The 20,611-nt window shown below is 46.8% G+C and overlaps 1 protein-coding gene across 11 annotated transcripts in view; it reads left to right on the top strand.

The window, feature by feature from the left end:
• Nucleotides 1-20,611, top strand: part of TEAD1 (TEA domain transcription factor 1) — a 271,950-nt gene that overhangs the window by 65,247 nt on the left and 186,092 nt on the right. The window contains exon 1 of one of the 11 annotated variants that reach the window (XM_086677944.1): nt 5,899-6,248. The exons of the other annotated variants lie outside the window; for them this stretch is intronic. The gene's annotated coding sequence lies outside the window, so the exon portion shown is untranslated. Of the gene's footprint in view, nt 1-5,898; nt 6,249-20,611 lie in introns of those variants that run through there. 11 annotated transcript variants of the gene reach the window in all.

The following is a 20,611-nucleotide window of genomic DNA, read 5'->3' as shown; positions in this document are numbered from 1 at the left end:
CTTCAGGGAGCTTGACACCAGGGGCGCAGACCGGTTGCCAGGCACTCAGAGAGGTGCTCTGGTTCAAGGCCATGAGGCTGTGTGAGCATGTGACCAGGCTCCCCAGACTGGACTTGGGGATCCAGGAAGGCTCCTGGAGGGAGTGCTCTCCCTGCTGAAAGGGGAAGAGTCTTGGAAGATGCATGTGGCATCTGTGTGATGTGTGAGGCCTCTGTGGGCCGTGAGGGCTCTGTTACGGATTCCACTGCCTGTACGCTTGCACTTGGTCTGATTTCTTCGCTTAGAGGTCCCATTTTACCTTCCTACCCACCTATCTATCTACGCACCGACCTGTTTATCTGTAATTTTAATTGTGGTCAAATGCATATAACCTAAATGCACTGCCTTAACCATTTTTAAGTGCACAGGTCAGTGGCGTTAAGCACTGTCCCGTTGGTTTGCCGCCCGTCCTGGTGATCCGTCTCCGTAACTGTTTTCATGGAAGACTGAAACTCTGTGCCTATTCATGCTGCGTGCGAGCGCCGCGGAGAAGGTTTTGCCGAAGAGGGGCGAGTTTGGTCTCTGGAGTATGTGCGTCTTAGCTTACAGGGGGCTAAGGGAAGGACATTTTGGAAAAGAGGTGCCTGCACAGCAGCGGGCGAGAGACTCGTCTCTACGTTCAGGCGGTCTAGTTTGGTAGTTGCCAGTTTAGAGCCGTCTGTGCTCAGATCTTGGCCTTGCACCTCTTCTGAGCGAGGCCAGGCAGTTGATCTCTTTCTGGATCTTGGTTTCCTCATTTCTAAATGGGAATGGTGCTGGCACTTTTCTCATAGGATTGTTAAGAGGATTGAATGAATTGACCTATAAAGTGCTTCCGTAGGGCCAGGTCCAGAACGTACACGGTGTAAGCGTCCACTACTGCTGTAGAGTCCTCGGGTCTACCAAAAACAGGCTCCGATCTGTGTGCGTCTGGACTCGAAGCTTGTGACTAGTCCTAGAAAGTGGGAGAATGGCTCCTGGGGGGTCCTGAAGATAGAGAGGATTCAGGTTGACACAGACGTCTGACTTCCAAGCTTTTCTTTTTTCATTCAAGTGCTCAAATGTCTCAACTTGTAGCTGATTATTTAAATTTTCTTCAGAAATTGGAGTCATTTTTGGGGCGCCTGAGTGGCTCAGTCGGTTAAGCGTCTGACTTAAGCTCAGGTCATGATCTCACGGTTTGTGGGTTTGAGCCCCATGTCGGGCTCTGTGCTGACAGCTCAGACCCTGGAGCCTGCTTCGGATTCTGTGTCTCCCTCTCTCTCTGCCCCTCCCCTGCTCATGCTGTGTCTCTCCGTCAAAAATAAATAAACGTTAAAAAAAAGGTGGAGTCATTTTTTAAAACAGTAGAACATAAAAAAAGTGTAAGACAAAAACCTGTAATGTCACCCTCCTAATAGTAACTATTTTTTGAAATTTCAGTTACTTTATTTTGTAGGTACAAGCATAAAATCAAAGTTTTAATTGTGTATATACCATACACAATTTCATGAGTACATAAATATTACATAACACGTGTAAATCTATTTTATAATATATACAAATACATATAATTTCATACGCACTTCTACACATACAAGTGTGTATTTTCTTTAAATTTTTTTTTTTTTTAACGTTTACTTATTTTTTTGGGACAGAGAGAGACAGAGCATGAACGGGGGAGGGGCAGAGAGAGAGGGAGACACAGAATCAGAAACAGGCTCCAGGCTCTGAGCCATCAGCCCAGAGCCCGACGCGGGGCTCGAACTCCCGGACCGCGAGATCGTGACCTGGCTGAAGTCCGACGCTTAACCGACTGCGCCACCCAGGCGCCCCCAAGTGTGTATTTTCTAATACATATATACACAACGTTGTATTTTGCTTTTGAAAATCAATACTCTGAGAAGCTTTCCTCAATGTTTCAGCCTGTTCTTTTTCATTTTTCTTACAAATGGAGACAGTTTTCCTTTGCATTATGTACTGTGGTTTTCTTAGTCATCCCCCCGTTCATAGTATCATGGGTGATTCTGTAATGTGTATCTTTGTGATCCTAATGTTTTTCTTCCATGGAATTCTCTTTTTGATAAATTTCTTTTTTTTTTTTTTTTTTTTTTTTTTTTTTAAATTTTTTTTTTCAACGTTTATTTATTTGTGGGACAGAGAGAAACAGAGCATGAACGGGGGAGGGGCAGAGAGAGAGGGAGACACAGAATCGGAAACAGGCTCCAGGCTCTGAGCCATCAGCCCAGAGCCCGACGCGGGGCTCGAACTCACGGAGCGCAAGATCGTGACCTGGCTGAAGTCGGACGCTTAACCGACTGCGCCACCCAGGCGCCCCTCTTTTTGATAAATTTCTAAGGCGAGGATTGCTAAGTGAAAGGATCCAAGCCTTTGAGGCTCTTGATCAGTGTAGCCATTTGGGTCTAAACATCCCCAACACCATGGTGCATCCCCGGTGTCATATTCACTGCAGATGTTATTACTGTCTCTACAAGTTTGCTGGTTAGGAGCTTTACAGTAACACCTTCAGCTTGCTCGAATTTGTCATCCTTTCCCTCTCCTAGTGAAGGGGGAGAGTCACATACTTCTGAGCGACTTGTCCATTCATCTCCTTTTCTGGTTGTGTTCTTGATATTTTCTAAAACAAATTTGAATAGTTTACTTACCATAAATATTAGCTTTGTGTTGGAAAAGAATTCAGGTGCAGGAAATTTAAAAAGAGAAGGACAAAGACTCGGAGTGCCTGGGTGGCTCAGTCGGTTAAGCGTCCGACTTTGGCTCAGGTCATGATCTCGCGGTCCGTGAGTTCAAGCGCTGCCTCGGGCTCTGTGCTGACAGCTCAGAGCCTGGAGCCTGCCTGGGATTCTGTATGTGTCTCTCTCTCTGCCCCTCCCCGACTCTTGCTTGCGCACGTGCGCGCGCTCTCTCTCTCTCTCTCTCTCTCTCTCTCTCTCTCTCTCTCTCACACACACACACACACACACACACACACACACACACACACAAAGATCTTTCATTGCCCTGCAGTAGTCACGCATGCACCCTTGCCGTTGTGTTCCGGGGACGGAGAAGGAACCTGTGCTCGCCATGTGCCAGCTCTGCTGGGATGACATGGGTAGAGTTTGGACTCTCCAACCGCCTTGCTTTTCTGTTGCCTTTTGTTGTGAGCAGAAAAACACAGCAGCTGTCCATTCTCTCAGCCCTAACGGTATGCTTACTGCATTCACAGGGTCTCCCGCACCTCCTGTCCCATCAGCACCCAGTACAGAGCCAGTGGCGAGGAGGCAATCTGTTTTCATGTGTCATGGGTCAGAGGTTAGAATGTGCCTTCCCTGACATCCTTCTCCCCGCTCCAGTTCCCAGTACAGCATCCCTGTTAAGAGATCCCTCAGCTATTCCTTGATTACCTCCAGTGATGGGGGATTGACTGTGGCACACACAAAAAAAAACAGACTTTGGGCTCAAGCTGAGGTGGATCTGGGTTAGAATGTCTCTTTGACAGGTGGACAAATGACTTAAAGTTTCTAAACTTCATTTTCTTCGTTATCTGGAGAACGGATGTAGTAATGGGTGTAGCTCTACTTAGAGCTGTGATGAGGAGTAGGAGAAATAATAAAAATAACGTCCTGACCCTTGTGCCTCACAGACAGTAGTGTTAAATAAATGTTAGCTGTGGCTATGATTTCCATTTACTACTCCAAGGTATTTCCTTAAGCTTTTGCCATTGTATTTGATATTGTGAGTTAAAAGTGTCTCCCATAGTGACATGACATTTGGAGTATATTCTTCCTTAGTGGAGATGTTGGTGGGCATTGGCTTTGAGCTGATTCCCGCTCCGGCCACCATCCCAGCTGCTGGGCTGGGCGGGGCTGTAACGCATCCAGGCTGCCTCTCGTTTGGTTTTCAAAGTCCGATTTACAGGCTTCTGGTTTGTCCTTCTCTTTCCTGGCTGTTGTCCCTGCCCTGGCATCCGCAATAGAGGACAGACAAAAACATTTAGAGGAAGCAAAATTCTGTTCCACTTACTCGTTATCTGTTCCCTCACACAGAAAATACTGTAGGTTAGCAAAGAGTGATGAGGTAGAGATCATGCTTCCAACTGCATAGCAATGCACCCAGCTCCAAAATACTACATTTACTGGAGTGATAGGTAAGCCAATACCAGGGTCGTTGGGGCACAGGTTGGGTTGTACTTGACTCTTCTACTTATCTCTAGACTTCAGCATTTCGATATGTTTGCTTTAGCTTCCTGAGAATTATAGTTGATGATCTGAGACTTCCTCTAAGTTTCATGTGATTTAACCAGACAGCTTTTATCCTTGAGGAGCCAGTATCACGGGTGTTCGTACTCGGTGTATGGACCTTATGATTATGATGTCCCTGTTTGTCTAACCCAATTCACTATGCCCTGTAGAGAATAACTTAGTGGCAAGAGCTCCCTGCTAGCGTCTTGGGAAGTGCTTTTTATTAACGGTCCATTTCGGTTTTAAAAATAAAATATAAAGGATTTTAATGAATTTAAGAAACAGTGCTGGTGTGATAATTACGATTTTAACCAGTGGTCTTTGGGGAGCTGGTGGGGAGGGAGGATGAAGAAAATTTAAAAAGAAAATCTTGGGGCATCTGGGGAGCTCCGTTGGTTGATCATCCGACTCTTGATTTGGGCTCAGGTCATGATCTCAGGGTCGTGGGATCGAGCGTCACGTCGGGCTCTGCACTGAGCGTGGAGCCTGCTTGAGATTCTCCCTCTCTTTCCCTCTGCCTCTCCTCTGCTCACGTGCGTGTGCTCTCTCTCAAAAATAAAAATAAAAAGCAAACCTTGAGTTATAAGTTGCCTGCGAACAGGAGTGGTATTTAAAATATTTATTAAACCATAAGGACATTGACACCAGGGAAAGCACTGGAGGCCCCGGGGTGTTCCAGGCACTTATCCTTCATGGGGATAGAGAGGAGGCCTGGGGGTTCTGGGAGAGGGGGGGCAGCCAAAGGGACAGGGCATTCCACAGGCTTGTACCACTAGCTCTTCACCAACTCGTATGGAAATATTTCAGTATTGTAGACAACCAGCTTGGCCTTACCGGGGAGGTATTGGTGGGGTTGGTGTGGATAGTACCAGCAGCATCCACATCCCCTTTGACAGGTGTTTAGAGGTGTTAGAGGGACCCCTTGCTTGTGGCTTCCTCTGTCTCACTGCTGAGGGGACTTCTGTTGTGCTGGCCTGTTGATCTCCCGGTAGGCGCTTGGAAAGTGTCACATAAGAATTTAGGGTTGTCTATTTGAGAAGCACCGAGACACATTCCTTTATTCAGAAAATACCACAGTGTGACAGGCACAGTCCCAGTCTTCAAGGGTCCCCAGTCTGCACCAGTGGCTTCCATTTTTCCCTGCTCTTGTGGATTCCAGGAATCTGTCCATAGGAGATGATTACAAGGATGTTTGCCATAACAGTGAACAGTTGGGCAACATATGAATGCGCACCCGTGGGGAAATAGTCAAATAATAAGTATATCCACAACATGGGATACTATACGTCGTAAAAATCACGAATACAAAGAATGTTTCAGGACTCAGGAAAATGCTAAGTGTGAAATGAACCCAAGACTGTAGGGAATAATAGTAAATAGTATTGATGAGAATAACATTATTTATGCAAGAAGTACATCAGAATGTGTTGTTAGCACTGACGACTGTTTGGTGGAGGACTATGGGTAAAGTTCGTTTTCTGTGTATATTTCCAGATGTTCCAGTTTTTTGGTCATCTGTGGGTATGAACTTTACGTTTAGAATAAATGTAATATTTTTAAAATCCAGTTTAAAGTTTTAAACTTAATGTCTAATCAGCAGCTGAGTATGCCGAATTGAAACTTGGAGAAACACATTTAGAGCTTGTGTCAATTGCCTATAAAGGAAGCTGCTGACTTAGTGGGATAAAAATAAGAGCCTAGGTCAGCCTCCTCGTGCGGGTGTACCCAGCTCCTCCAGGTTTCCAGACTGTGAGGGTTCAGAGAGGCCCTAATGGGCTTGTTGAAAAGCTCTACTTGGCTTCTCATTAATGTCCCTCCCCGAGTCGTGCGCTGCTCTGCCGGCTAACCTTGTCCGAAGGTTACCCGTGGCTCTCCAGGGCTCGGCTAATTTTAAACCCGGTCGGCCAGTGCGGTGGCGTGGCATCACACTGTGGAGACACGAACAGCTCCCTGGGAGACACAGCTGGGGAAAGATGAGCTGAGTCCTGGGTTTTTTCTCCTCCTCCTGTAAGTGACCAGGCACGCTGGACAAGCCAAAAGAGCTGGGCTAATAATGAGAGCTTTTATGGTTAAAAAAAAAAAAAAAATCAGGATTATTAAAGATCTTTTGCAGTGGCAGTGCCGGTTGGTAATTGCACGGTGTGATGTGTCCTGCATGAACTGTGTGAATTCTGACAGCCTGAGGAGGAACAAGCGGATGAGATCCTCTCTTCCGGGAATTAGACTGTTTCTAAAGACCGAGTGAAACTGCTGTTAATTTCACTGTGAGTGTGTTAGTCTTCTAAACCTGCAGAACTCAGCCCCGGCTGCTAATAGGTTCCTTCTCTGAAGTTTTGGATGGGATTGGGAGAGGGCTACTTCTTAAAAAAAAAAAAAAAAAAAAAATGAAGCACACAATCTGCCTGTCTGTGTGTTTACCAGCTGGGCTGGTTGCCACTGTGATTGCCATTTTAAAGTCCCTCCCCCGCCCCTTCCCCTTTAAGTATTTGCAATGGAGTCCTGTTCAGGGCACTGCTTGCCTTCATAATCCTCATAACCCTGCTATTTTAACATGAAACATAGATCAATGACTATAAAATAAGGTCTTGTTGGAGAACCTTTCCTCAGGAAAACACACTTTTTTTTTTTTTTTAAAGAAGATCTTAAAGAATCTATTTTTTTTTTTCCCTATTTGGATTTTTTTTTTTTAATCTGCCTCCCTTTCAACACCTTCCTCCGGGGGATCTAATGTGCTGGGGCTTTCACAGCGGGCTCTCGCATGAGGGATTACAATGGGAAACCAAATCCGCCCCCGACACTGCCTGGCCTTGGGTTTTACCTGCCAGCTGGAGGAGGGCATTTCTTGTAACTAGGTCTGCACCCAACCCACCCTCTTATAAAACAGTTGCTAGGAGCGCATTACAGAAGCATGGTGTATGGCGTATACCCAGATGAAAGAACAGTGGACGGAGAATCAATAACCTGTTAACTCGCCACCGTGATTGAAGTTAACTTTATTTGAAGCACGCCGGCTGGGTCAGACCACATCAAGCCAGCAGTGTTCCTGCATGAGGGTAGCACGGGGGTGACCTTTGGTTTCATTTTGGGAAAAGGAAAAAAAAAATGTGCGAATGCTTTTTATTAGCCTTTTCTTTCTTGAAGGTCTGTTCCTCCTTCAGCAGAGTTAATTAGCTTTGTCATGTTTGGATTTAGTTTTGAGAAAATTAAAGCTGAGTAATTTGTTGAATGGGAATACTTGTTAAAACCTTCACTGACCCCAATCTGACTTTTATAAAAGACGCAAACTAAATAAGAAAAATAAATAAATAAATAAAAATCCGCGCCCCCCCCCCCCCCAATCTCTTGCCCTAAAATAATGTTTTTAAAAGCACGTTTAAAGTAGTTAAGCAGAATATAAATATAAGCTGCTCTGGATGGGACACTAAGTGAATGAGTTATTGTAGGGGCTGTAGTGGTTATGTGAAGAGCGTAGTTGTGAATTTAAAGTATATTTCTTAAAACCCAGTTCCTCTTTGACTCAAACTCAAATGTCTGCTTTTTGTTGTTGTTGTTGTGTGTGTGTGTGTGTGTGTTTCTCCTGGGCTTCTCTTTCTGCACTTGGCCTGCTCGCTGACTGTGCAGGCCCGCTGTTATTTTGCGGTAACCTGACACTTTGGCCTGCCGACTGCAGCCCCCAGGCCCCCGGAGGGGGACTGGCTGTGAGCTGAGAAGGCTGGAACCTGTGTCCCACATGGAGCAGCTGTGGCAGGGCTGGGGCTCAGGGATCGGAGCAGGGATCCCACAGACCTGGGAGGAGGGCCTGTGTGTCATCAGTTAAGACCACGGGTTGTGGCTCATTAGGTAACAGGCCCTACCTTGAAGGGGGTTCAGCAGAGTTGATGTTGAGACTAAAGGCTAGCTCATCAGGGCCTTTGGAGATTGGAGGAAGGTTTTTCAAGCCAGTGACTTTTTAATTTTGTTCTGTGGGTTTGGTCTAGAGTATGCCCGAGGCTGTCTTTGTGACTCCTTAGACAAGGATGAATTTCTTAATAGTCATAAAAACTGTATTAATATTTTATGTTAAACTAAATCAGGCAATTATTTATTGAGCTGGGGTGGGGATGAGGTGTAGAGATGAATGGGGCAGAGTCCCTGGCTTATGAAATGTCTGTAGTATAGCAGGAAAGACAGATATATAAGCAGTAATTATTCATTAGAGCTATATACATTTGTTCAGCAATTACGTTGAGAACCTGCAGTGTGTCAGCCACAGTTCTAAGATGTGTGTGCACTCATACCCACTAATCTGTAAGCCTGTAGATAATGATAAATAACGTACGTAATGACTGCCGATGATTGAGACACCCGTACTTTACATCCACTCATCATCTTTACAACAGGTAGGTAGTGCTAATTCTCATTGGCACAGAAGGGGGATAAAAACACCGGGACACAGCTAAAAAGTGGAGAACTCAAAATTCAAACTCTTTGGTATTCCAAAACCCTAGGTACTCTTTATATATATTTCACTGCTTTGATATATAGATATATAGGCTCTCCAGATGCACAGTGTAGTCCCTGCAGCTCTAGGGGTACCCATGAACGAAAACATGTAGCAGACATTTTTTTGGAGTTCCAGAAACTTGTCTGGTGTTGAGAGATGATATAGGAATGCCAAGGAACTTACCGATTAGCTGGGAGACTGTATCTTAAGAGACATTATGGTGAAGCATGCATGTGTGGGGGTTGGAAGTTTATTTGAGGTGCTCTGGGGACACAGATGTGACTTCTCTGAGTGGAGACATCTGCTAAGGCAGATTGAGAGAGGTTGGTAGTTTTGGTCTCGAAAGGACCAATAGGTATTCATTAGGCAGAACGGCTGGTGAAGGAAGCACCAGGGCAGAGGGACCCAGGTGGCGGAAGGATTGAAGCAGGCGGCCCGCCGTATCTGGGCACCACGGAGCAGTCACGTGGTCGGAATGGGAGCAGGCTGCAGCTAGGTGGTTCAGGCCACGGGTGCCCCTGTTATGCACTTGGGTTCTGGAGTGGGTGGGGATCTGCTGAAAGATTTTGAATGAGCATATGATGAAAGTCATATTTGCATTTTGGGAGCACAGGAGAGACTTGGTAAAAAAAAAAAAAAATACATTTCCTGGGGCCTCTGATTCAGTACTTCTGGCATCAGAGCTGGGATCATATTTTTAAGAAGCCGCCTATGTCGTCTCGACCTATATCCAGAGCTGGGAGCCGGCCAGAACCAGGTTGTCAGGAGTGGTAGCGGTTTGGGGACATAGGCAACTGCCGTGAGACAAGAGCAGAGTCGAAGGGGATGGAGGGGAGCAGAGGGCATGCAGCTGAGGGATTGGGGGGCTGAGTGGACACTCTTGGGATTCAGTTGCATCAGAAAGGGTGGGGGGAGCGTGGGATGGTGGCCCCCGCCGTGGGTGCTGTACTCCTGTGAGTCGCGGAGCCTCTCTGAGGGGGCTGTGCGATTGGGTCCCCTCACCAAGGACCTGGAAAATCTCTTCGGGTTTCCTGGCTGCTTTTAGAGACAGACCCTCAGTGCAGAGACATGGCGTCGAAGGTGTCAGCACCCAGTCTGCCCGGTCTGTGCGTATGTGAGGGTTTGGGTTTGTTTGGCTTGCTTTTGGGCTGTTTAGGCCTTCAAGTTGAATCCTGCATGCTGAATCCATCCACATCAGTCAGTTGGACTGATGGGGAATCAACACCATGAACGTTGGAGAAAGGGAGAGCCCGAGACAGAGGGAGGGCTGTAGTGCCATTCCACAGGTGGAATCCGCAGTGGATTCGGGTTCGAGGAGAGGAGTTGAAGGCCGGCGTTCCGTGTTCCTCTATCGGGGTAGCAGATTGTGTTGGAAGAAGAAGAGATCCTGGACAGAAATATAAACCCAGCCCCCTTAATTTTCTTCTGAAGAAAGAAGAAATCCTTGGGTGTGTGTGTGTATGAGTGTGTGTTGGGGAGCTGCAGAAATGTAGACTGAATCCATTTCTGGCCTTTTGCCTCCTTTACTTGGTACAGGAGACTCGCTGGCAGGGTGGGAGGGGGAGGCAGGAGTCTGGTGGCACGCCCTCTTTCAGAGCCTCCTGGGCCACGCGGAAGTGAAGGCACAGGGAGGCTGGATTCCAGAATTGGGTGCCTCAGCCTTTCTCAGTCTGTGCTTCTCGTTGCCTGGGGGTCTTGTCCCGCTGTGTGTCCTTGAAGTGTTTGTGGACCGCTTGCATGCTTAGAGCTGGTTGGTGCTGTGCACACAGTAGGTGCTCACATAGCGTCTGACTTTTTTGAATGAGTGGTTTATTGTCTAAAGGGGGAATACTCGCTTATCCTGCCTGAGCCAGTTTCCAGCCAGAGTGCCAAGACTAGTGCTCCTGCTGAAGTTGAACTGGGTGTAAGGCAAGGACCAGTTTACATTTGGAGGATAGGGATGTGGGCAAGGGTGGGGCTTTAATTGGTCTCTGAATTTGCATCCCTCTCAGTAGAAGACCTGTTTTGCAGCTGCTCCATCACTGTGTCCTCATTACATGGCACATTGTGTCTCTCATTTGAAGAGTGGGGATTCCATTATGTCAGTAACACTGGGACCAGCGGACATTTGGGTCCACTGTTGTCTTTGGTCGTATGTCTTCGGTCAGATTATACATTCATTCCTGTGGGCATTAGCTGGTGTTTGCATGTTGGCCATTCTCAGATGTATGTCTGTGTGAGCACAGCAGCTTAGTCTCCGTGCTGGTTTGGGGGTGACTGTGCTGTCGGCACACAGCCCTCTTTGGGGACCAGGGGAATAATGCAGGGTGCTTGAAGACAAAGTCTAATGAGCAGTAATTGAAGATCCGAGTGGAGTTCATCTGGTAGCTCTGGGCTGTTTAAACAAACACATCTGTTTATACTGTCGTTAAAAACACCTCTATGAATTTGGAATGCTTCAGGGATGGAACACTTGAAGTTACCTAGAGAACTGTTCTGGCCTTGGACCACACTGAAAATGCTTTTGATTAAAAAATTCTGATTGCAAATTTATAAAATTATCTGTTCTTCATCCTTTATTCTCCCAAGCAGATAACACACTCGTGCGTGCGCGCGCGCGCGCACACACACACACACACACACACACACACCCCTTCCTGAGTGGCTTGCACACTCCTGATGTTGCTGGTATTTTCTTGTTAGCCGCTGTATGCAATAGCCCAGCCCTTTGGTCACGGTGTGCGAGGGGCCCTGTGTGATCCGGTTCAGCTTCGTGTTTTAAGCTCTGCTCCAGCCTTTCTGCTTTCTTGCTTTGCCCTTCTGTCAGCACATCCCATGCACGGACACTCTTCTTGGGCCCCCCTGAACCCTGCTTGTAATTGGCCTGGTAAGTCCTGTTTAGACTTCCACAGCAGTCTGAACCTCCCCTCCTGTGACCCTCTGGTTGACCCGAGAGACGGGATCAGCTCCTGGATCTGTGCCCCAATAGCACTTGGTTCATTCCTCCTCTGACATCCTGTATCCATTCCTTGTTCATTCATTCCTTCACCCATGGACTCATTGTTTTAGACCTTCATTCAGTCATCATTTTGGAGGAGGAGTTACTGTGTGCCAGGCGTTCTGTTAAATGCCAGGGGCAGGAAGATGACTAAAGGCATGGACCTAAGCCTTAAAGATCTCACACACCTGCAAAGGCGGCAGACACGTAAATCCTTCCTGTGCAGTGAGTGAGGCAAGTTCATTTGTCCTGGCGAGACAAAGGCCTTCCCAGCTTCTGGCAGAAAATGAGGGAGGGGTCGGACAGCCTCCCGGAGGAGAGGCTTGAAGTCAGGAAGGATTATGAACTTCGATATCTGTCTCCCAGCTGGAAGGCTGCTCCTTGAAGGCAGGGAGGGTAGCATATTTATTTATCTCTGTTTCTGTAGTGCCTGGCACGTGATGGGGGACATGGGAGCGGGCTATGAGAAAACAGAAGTACTTTCCGCTTTGTGTTTCTACCCTCTTTGACTTCAGAATGAATTTAAGGCGGCTTGCAAGGCTGTAAAATGGCATTAATTAAAAGGGAAATGCAGGAAAGAAGAAAGGGATGGTGTAGAGGTAAGGCCCTGTAGTGGATCTGCGAATGAAACTAAACTTGCTAACAACCTCCGTGGCTTCTCTGAGGGGCCTGCCAGTGTGGCTCAGGGCAGTCTGCGGCTGGCGAGTAAAGCCAAGGCCTAGTCCGTTGACCACAACGTGAAAAACCAAACCAGACAAACACACGTTGTCTTGTTCGTCATCGAACTTACCTTTGGGATCTCTGTAAAGAGCAATCCGTGAGATATGATGAAGGACACCTTCACCTTCTTGGAGTAAATCCAGTGACTAATTCTTGGGATGTTCCTTTGTATGCTGATGGCGCTGCATAAAAGCGTAATTCGGTAAAAGCAGTTTACCGAGAGCTCCTGGAATACACTTGTCTCTAACGTAACTGTGGAATCAGAAAGGTTAGTTGTAGCTGCCCTTCTGCCGTGTTCCGCTTTTATGCAGTCCCCTAATGCCACATGCCACTGTCCGAGGTCCTAGAGGGCTCAGGGGCTCAATTTCTGCTTCCAGGGAGTTTTAGGATTGTGTTTTGGGCTCCAGATACTCCCGTATGATTTGGGATGAGGATCTGTATGCTTAGATCCCTTCGAAATGGCTATTGAAAAGTGGATTGGCCAGTCCCAACACCCCCACAAAAAAGGGATATCCTGATTTTTGATGGTTGAGGGGCTGGAAAAGGACAACATGTGTTGTGTTGAATTGTGTCCTTGGTTTCCTGAAGGTTACAGGGAAGAGTAGTTTTTTCTGGAGCCCAGAGTTTGGATCTTACATTGTGAGTACTGAGGAGGTCCATAGGGGTCTGTTGGATCTTTAGAGAGCATTTCAATGCCAGCGTACCCCGTACAAGAACTGGAGCAGAGCTTGGACTTCACAGTTCAGCACTTTAAAGTTTATTTATTTGTTTGGAGATAGACAGAACCAGCAGCAAAAGGGCAGAGAGAGAGGGGGACGGAGGATCCAAAGCAGGGGTTATGTGCTGACAGCAGAGAGATCGACGTGGGGCTGGAACTCAGGAACTGTGAGATCATGACCCGAGCCGAAGTTGGACGCTTTACCAACTGAGCCACCCAGGCGCCCCCACAGTTCAGCAATCTAAAATGCCAGCTTTGTTCAGTTGTTCTTGTTGATGGACTTCTGGCCCAATCAGAAGTGAACTGTGGATTTACCCAGTCCTTCTGTCTCCTTGCATACTGTGTAAATGATCCTGGGTAGACATGGGCTCTGCTGGAATGAGAGAAGCACCCTAAGTCATAGGAGCTGGAGAAGGTGGCCCGGGACCATTTCTGTAGGTGGACTAGGGAGGGCTGTTCCTGATGCAATAGAATTCGAACTCCACATCAGCCAGAGGAACTGCATCTGGGCAGGTCAGCTGTTGGGACTCAGTCAGCCCAGAGCCAACATATCATTAAGTTGGCTGGCAGCAAGCTGTGTAACACTGCGTCCCCATGGCCTTTTGTAAGAAGGGTGACACCCCAGTTGTGACCTACAGACTTGCCACCCAGGGCGCAGCACTCTGCTTGTACGAGGCTCATTTGTCGGCACTCTTCCTGGTATGAGACTGAGATGGGCCGTTTGAAATGCTCGCCATCGGGTTTGACCAAGCACAGCGTATGTACTTCCCTGCTGTGTTGGTTTCTTTTAAAATACAAACTGTCTCCTTTTGATTTTTTTTTTTTTTAATTTGTATTCATTGCCATTTAAAACGAGAAGGCATCACAGTAATCTGATGGTGAACCTCACCAACTAAGAAAGTAATAGTATCTGTAACTTAGTGACTAAGGAATATTCTTTTTGTGGTGTTTGTTTTCTTTGTTTTAAAGAATCGTTGCGGAGGCGCCTGGGTGGCTCAGTCGGTTAAGTGTCCGACTTCGGCTCAGGTCATGGTCTCACGGTTCGTGAGTTCGAGCTGCGCGTCGGGCTCTGTGCTGACAGCTCGGAGCCTGGAGCCTGCTTCGGATTCTGTGTCACCTTCTCTCTCTGCCCCTCCCCTACTCGTGCTCTGTCTCACTCTGTCTCTCAAAAATAAATAAATGTAATAAAAAAATTAAAAAAAAAAAGAATCACTGGGATTGCTCTGTCCACCTCAAATATATGTTCACTTTACAGACCTACGGGAATTGAAGGGTTTTCTTGGACTGTTACCCCTGGGAAAGGTCGTAAGAATTTTCCTTTTGAATGCTCACTGAGCGCTACTTAAAAGCTAACTCTTGTGGCATTTTTTTTTTTCTCTTAAAGCAGGAAAGAAACTTCTGTTTCTGCCTTTGAAATGTGTTAAGTAGTCGACCTCCTGGGGCCCCATGGCTCAGGCTGTGGACCATGCCATCCAGCTCCTGCCTCGCATATGAGTGCACTGTCTTGATGTCAGGTTTTCACTTTGGAATGGTCAGATTGGATAGACTGCTTGGCTTTAGGTCTGTGGCCTAGTTCCTTTTGAAGGTGTCTTGGGACGAAACAGAGCAGTGATTCGTTTGACTGGTAGTGGCGGGAGGAGAAGGGGAGAGGCGAGAATTTCCGTTCTCCAAACTGAGGGTTGATGGGGGGTGGGAGGGAGGGGAGGGTGGTGATGGGTATTGAGGAGGGCACCTTTTGCGATGAGCACTGGGTGTTGTATGGAAACCAATTTGACAATAAACTTCATATATTGGAAAAAAAAAAAAAAAGAATTTCCGTTCTCACTGGCTAACAGATTCCTTAAGGGGATGGGGAAGGTGATGCCACTAAAGGCTGGTAATACAGAGCTGCATGGCATGAAGTCCATCGAAGCCTTTCTTGAACTGTCACCTGGGCAGGTACTTGGGGCTGATGGAGCCGGAGAATTAATCAGAGAAACTCAGGAGGGTAATGCGAAAGTCCTCCCGTGGGGTGCTCAGCATCGTGGTCTTGGTGAAGAGGCATTGGCTTGTTGACGGATCCTGTTGATATGGAAGTGATGTTTGCAAATGAGAAGGAGTAATTATCCACTCCTTCCTGCTGAAATTAGCATCTGTTGGCAATTGAAGTCTATGACACCAAGGCTCACTGGCTGCCAATGGCTTTATGTTCTTAGCGTTGTCATTTCCTGAACGTTCTGCTCAGACAAGGACTTAACGTTCTGCAGCTCCATTTCTCTGGAGGTTGCCTCCAAAATCCAGTCTGTCAGGCTTCGCTTGCATTTCTCGGGCTACTTGTTGGCAGGTTTGGCTAGTGTCTACAATGATGGGAAACTAGTAACTTGTCCCACCTTACGTATGCAAAGTGATGAACCATCATGAGTGCCTGACATTCCTACCAACTACCTGGGGAGGTGAGTCAGTATCATCACTACTCATTAGGAATTAATTAGACTGTGCTTGCAGGTGTCAGTTGGAGACCGGGCTGAGCCTTCGGCACTGCCTACATTCTCTCCCTTGGAAATCCAGCCTCCAGCTCACTGTCTAGTGAGGGTGTAGTTGAGTCTGATATTCCCAGGGAAGGTGCGCTGTGTCTGGCAAAATGACTCCTGGATTCAGATTTTCATTAATATAGGACTTTAGTCAACTTAGTTAGGTCTCTGGACCTCATAAGGTGGAGATAATACCCGATAGGAGTAGGGCAGTGATGAAATAAGATACTGTAGGTCAGAGCTTCTGGCATTGTGCTTGAAACGTGGTTCATTGGGAGAAGGTTGAATTTGGATTTGAGGTACCAGTTCACTTTGGAAGTGAAGAATCTTTTTTTCCTAGTCTTTTATTGGAGGGCAGCTTTTCTCTTATGAGGAAAATCTGGGCTTTCACTAAGATCACAGTGACCAAGAGTGATTCTCTTTCTTTAAATGGCTCTCAGCTTTGCCTATGTCCACATTCTTCTGAACTCATAGAAATCTTCCTTAGCATTCCTTTCAGTGCCACTCCTTAATGTTCCTTTTTCATTCACCCGCTCACTCAAATTTGCTTTGTTACCATTTTTCATTTCTTCAGATTTCTTCCTTGGCCATCTCTTGGGTCTGGCCTTCACATCCTCGCCACTTTGCCTCTCTTATGACTTTTCTCATAGCTGCTATTGTCTGGTTCTATCTTCTCTAGGGGCCAGAAGAAAAGAGAATGAGAGAGGGTAAAATATTGTATCTCAGAAATTTCCATTCCACTCAAAATAATGTTTGTTCATCGAAGCAGGAGTTTACCTTCTAGAGGACCCAAACCATATTTGTGTCTTTAACACAGAAGGGCAGTCAGTTGTCAGTAATTGTGATTAATAATTAATAAATTGGGTTAGATAGTCAACTCTTGTCTATCTCAACTGTGCCTGTCTTAAGTCTGTTCTCTTACATCTTCGTAATTGGGTGATTTTCTCTGGGACTCTTCTCCTTAGAACCTTGACCAGATCAGGGTGAGGGATGGGAAAGGGACCAAAGCTCTCGCCCTTCATGTGGAAAGCTTGGGTGATAAGTTCATTCATATTGATGTCAAAGAATGTTCACGTCATCCGGTTGTTGGTTCATTCTTTCACTGAGCATTATTCCACATACTGTGCTAGCACTGGGGATCCCGTGATGAGCGTAAAAGTCCCTGCCCTCAAGGAGATTGGAGGATCGCTGGGGTGCAATAACAAATCAACTTACCAAGTTTTATTATAGGTAGAGTCGATGGGAACACAAGGTAGTGTTGTGTTGGCCTTAGTTGGCCTTCAGTGTTAATGACGGAAACTGATGTACATGGGGGTTGACCAGTGCCCTGTCTTCCTGGGTTACTCAGGTGGAGATAGAGTCCTAATGCCCAATCCATCCCTTTTCTGGTTGCCTCGTAGAGTACTGAGACATTGCCTAACAGAAGCTGTATGGATTTTTGTGACCCTCATGTTCAGTGGCATTTCATTAATCAGGAGGGTTATTTAAAACTAACCCCTTTATTTAAGAGCTCTTAAATCACCTGTAAGTGGGTGACGTGCTTACATTATGAGAGACCCATAGAAATTAAGATACAGGGAGCAACAGAATACTGTGCCCTAGGTCATACCCTTGTGAATACGTCCCTTGAATGGAGTCAATGTCAGAAGCACCTGCATTTGACTGTCTCACCCCTTTCTTTGCCCACACTTTTAGATTAAAATGTGAATTAGTTAACTGTATATATGCTATCACTTCACTGTAATCCTATCACCTTTCTTGAAGTGTCAGTGGGTAATTATGGAAGAACGATCCATTTAGGGAGTGTAGCTGTTGGGGCAGTTAACAGGAATATTTAGGTCCTGGGTAACATTTATTATAGCGTGGCCAAGGAGACTTTTAGGAACAAAATGAGCTTTTAGAAAAGTGTTAATGATGGAAACGGAGGCACACAGAGGCTACATGGTACACAATATATCCCCCTAAGTCTCTACAACAGTCCTGCGGGAGTAGAGTCCTTCTATCCCTTCATGATTTTTCTGTGTTGGGATTGAACTTAAATTTATGTCCATTTGTAGGTTAAACCCTGAGCTTCTACGAGATGAACTAATTTAGTCTGGGTGTTGTGGCTGGTGGATGAGCCAGGTTTACAAGCCAGGTCAGGTTGAGTCTTAATACCACGTGTTCCCTCTCCAGCCCCCCATCCTGGGCTTTTCTTCATTTCCTGAGTTGAGTGAAAGTTGACTCCCTTGCTCAAAGGATGTATGAGCCGGTGAGGATGTAAGCCCTGGCACAGATACTCTCTGCTCAACTCATTTGACTAGAGCTTGTTGTTGGTAATAAGCGGGCGTTTGCTGCTATACATTCAGGGGCCACGTAGATTGCGTGGTAGTTTACCGATTCCACACATGCTTAGGATATTCCTAATGTGTGACTGACACTCGCAGAGCCACCGGACACACGCTTCCAGGATGAGGTGGATTTTGAGCTGGGCTGGAAGGGACCTGAGGGATAGAATGCCAGGATGGTTATTTCGGTATCCAGTATGGGAGCTTTTCTCAGCCAGCCCCAGTCTTGTGATCGGAAACTCTCTGCCCAGACAGGGCCTCATCTTACAATTGGGTTGTAAAACCAAGGGCCTGTAGAACTCTGTGGATTATGTATGTGGTAGCTTCTGGGGCTATGTTCTGGCCCTTGTCCAGAGTAGGTAATTCCATCCTGCTGAGCTCCGGTTGACCAAATTGCAAGAGCCTGGACACAGCGTTCTTCCCTTTGCAGTAAATGAATAAAAACCTGAGAGCATTTAGAGCACTGCCTGTATTGACTAAGTGGATGGGTCAGTTAATGCTAGCTAATGTTGCATGCCCTAACCAAGGACTAGGGAGTTTTAGCTTTAGAGGTAACTTGAAGGGGTTGTCCGCCCGACTCTGCTGCCTGTCTTTACGGCACTTGCCTCCTTGTGGAACAGTTCAACTAGCTGGAAAATTTTCCGTATGTTGAGCCAGAATCTTCTTTGGAACTTCTACAGAATGGGTCTACACCCTTCCCATGTGGCAACTCTTAGAGGTTGTTCAATGTCTATGGACACTGAGCTTGACGGTTATGATTCAGAAAGATCTTACCAGCTTTGAGCCATGCCCTAAGGGTAAAAATAATGGAATTTAATAGGAATAAATATAAACTCCCGTTTTTAGCTCCGAAGCCAGTTGCACAAGAGAGGAAATTCAGGAGCAGCACTTGGGAGCTTGGAGGTTTTATGAATCATAGGTTTATGAATCTGAGTGTCATTTATGAAGGGTTGTGGACAAACTGGGATGCATTTATGAGGGCTGGGCAGAGGGACAATGTGAATTATGCCTAGTCTGGAACGTAATCAGGAGGCTGGGGGCTGTTCCAGCCATACCTTAATTGGTTTTTTTTTGGGGGGGGGGAGGGTTGCTCCATTTCTGTCCCTTGAGGGATAGACCCTCAGGGGATGAATAGGTAGAAGTTAACTGGGTTTTAGCCTCCCAGATGGAAGAATCTCAGCACTCCAGTACAAAGGAAGTGGTATTGGGGAGGGAGTGGGTTCCTTGCCATTGGGGATGTTCAAGTGCAGACCGCGTGACCAGCTGATGGAAGAGTTAGAGAAGATGTCAAGCATAGGATCAGGGGGTGTCGCTGTATTTTGGCCTGGAGACTCTGTGGCTCTCACTCACACGGTGGTGTTCTCCTTAGGCAAGTCACGCTCCCCGGTCCCTCAGCAGGCCCTCACTGTCCTGGATTCTATCCCTCCACCATCGTGGTTGCATGCTGGGCACATCACCTGTTCATCCTACGGTGAGGCTCCCTGCAGTGAATTCATACTGCTGGGAGCTGCCCAGAGCCTGGAGGGACTGGCCTGTGTTTTTTTGTGCCGTTCGTTTTGTTTTGTTCTATTTTGGGGTCAGGTAGAGAAGGAGAAGGCGGGCTGGCCGCTACCTCAAAATGTTTGCTCATATTCTCCTACTTCTTCCGAGAAAGTGCTTTGGAGGTGGAAGCGACTGTTGGGTAGAGTAGTACAGGTCAGCCTGAGTTTTGTAAGACTCCTAAATCCCAACCAAAAAAAATATAATAATTTGAGAATTCGAAAAGCCCACACTGGAGGCATCATGGAGTTCATCTGCAGGTCAATCACAAGACCTTTTCTTGTGGCAGAGTTTATGCCTCAACGTTTGGCAGGTTTTAAAGTCCTGTGTTAACGCACACGTGTTGGTAAGACGTGGTAAATATTTTGCTGACAAGCTCCTTGAGTGATGGGTCAATGGCAGCATTTAAAGGCAGACAACCTGAGGGTTTCTTTCATCCAGGTGCTGCTAGATCCAAAAAGCTGTCAGGCTAAGAAGCCAAATGCACCCACCAGTTACACCATTAATTGTGTCATGTTCACATGCCCCTGAGTTTCTGCACCTGGGATCTGTTGATCTATGCAGCTGGGGGAGGGCAGGTGAGAGGGGGTGCAGTTGGGAGCGAGAAGGAAAGAAGACAGGTTGCTTGCTCTCAGGGGACTGCCCCGGAACGCCGAACAGGTCCCCTGCGCCTGGTGGGGCCACCGGCATCTGCTGCCGCCTCTGTTGTAATATCGTGTGGACTTGAGGTGTGGAGGTGGATGGGATGGTGGTCACACCGAGCTGTCCCTGCTCCGGTCCTGTGCCTCCCTTCTTCGATCCATCCCCAGGCGCATTTCTTCTTCCCTTTTGGGGAAGCCTTTGAATTAATGATCTGATGCCTCTTCGACAAAGGAATATCGATATGTTAGTGTGCAGACGGCAGGGGGTACTGGATTAGATCATTTTCACATTGGTGTTTGTGCCAGTTTGACATTTGTTTGGAAAGCTTATCCCATTATGACCATAGGTTACATGCATAATTTAAGGGGAATAAATCTTTGAGAAAAATTTCTGGTGCTTCTGTAATCTTCAGTGCTACAGAAGAATAAATGAAAAGACTCCCTACGGTTCTCAT

The sequence above is a fragment of the Puma concolor genome, chromosome D1 (assembly GCF_028749965.1).
Source record: "Puma concolor isolate L17-30 chromosome D1, mPumCon1.1.hap2, whole genome shotgun sequence".
NCBI classification, from domain to species: domain Eukaryota; kingdom Metazoa; phylum Chordata; class Mammalia; order Carnivora; family Felidae; genus Puma; species Puma concolor.
Note: the sequence above shows the minus strand (reverse complement) of the source record. Positions and strands in the feature narration are given on the sequence as shown.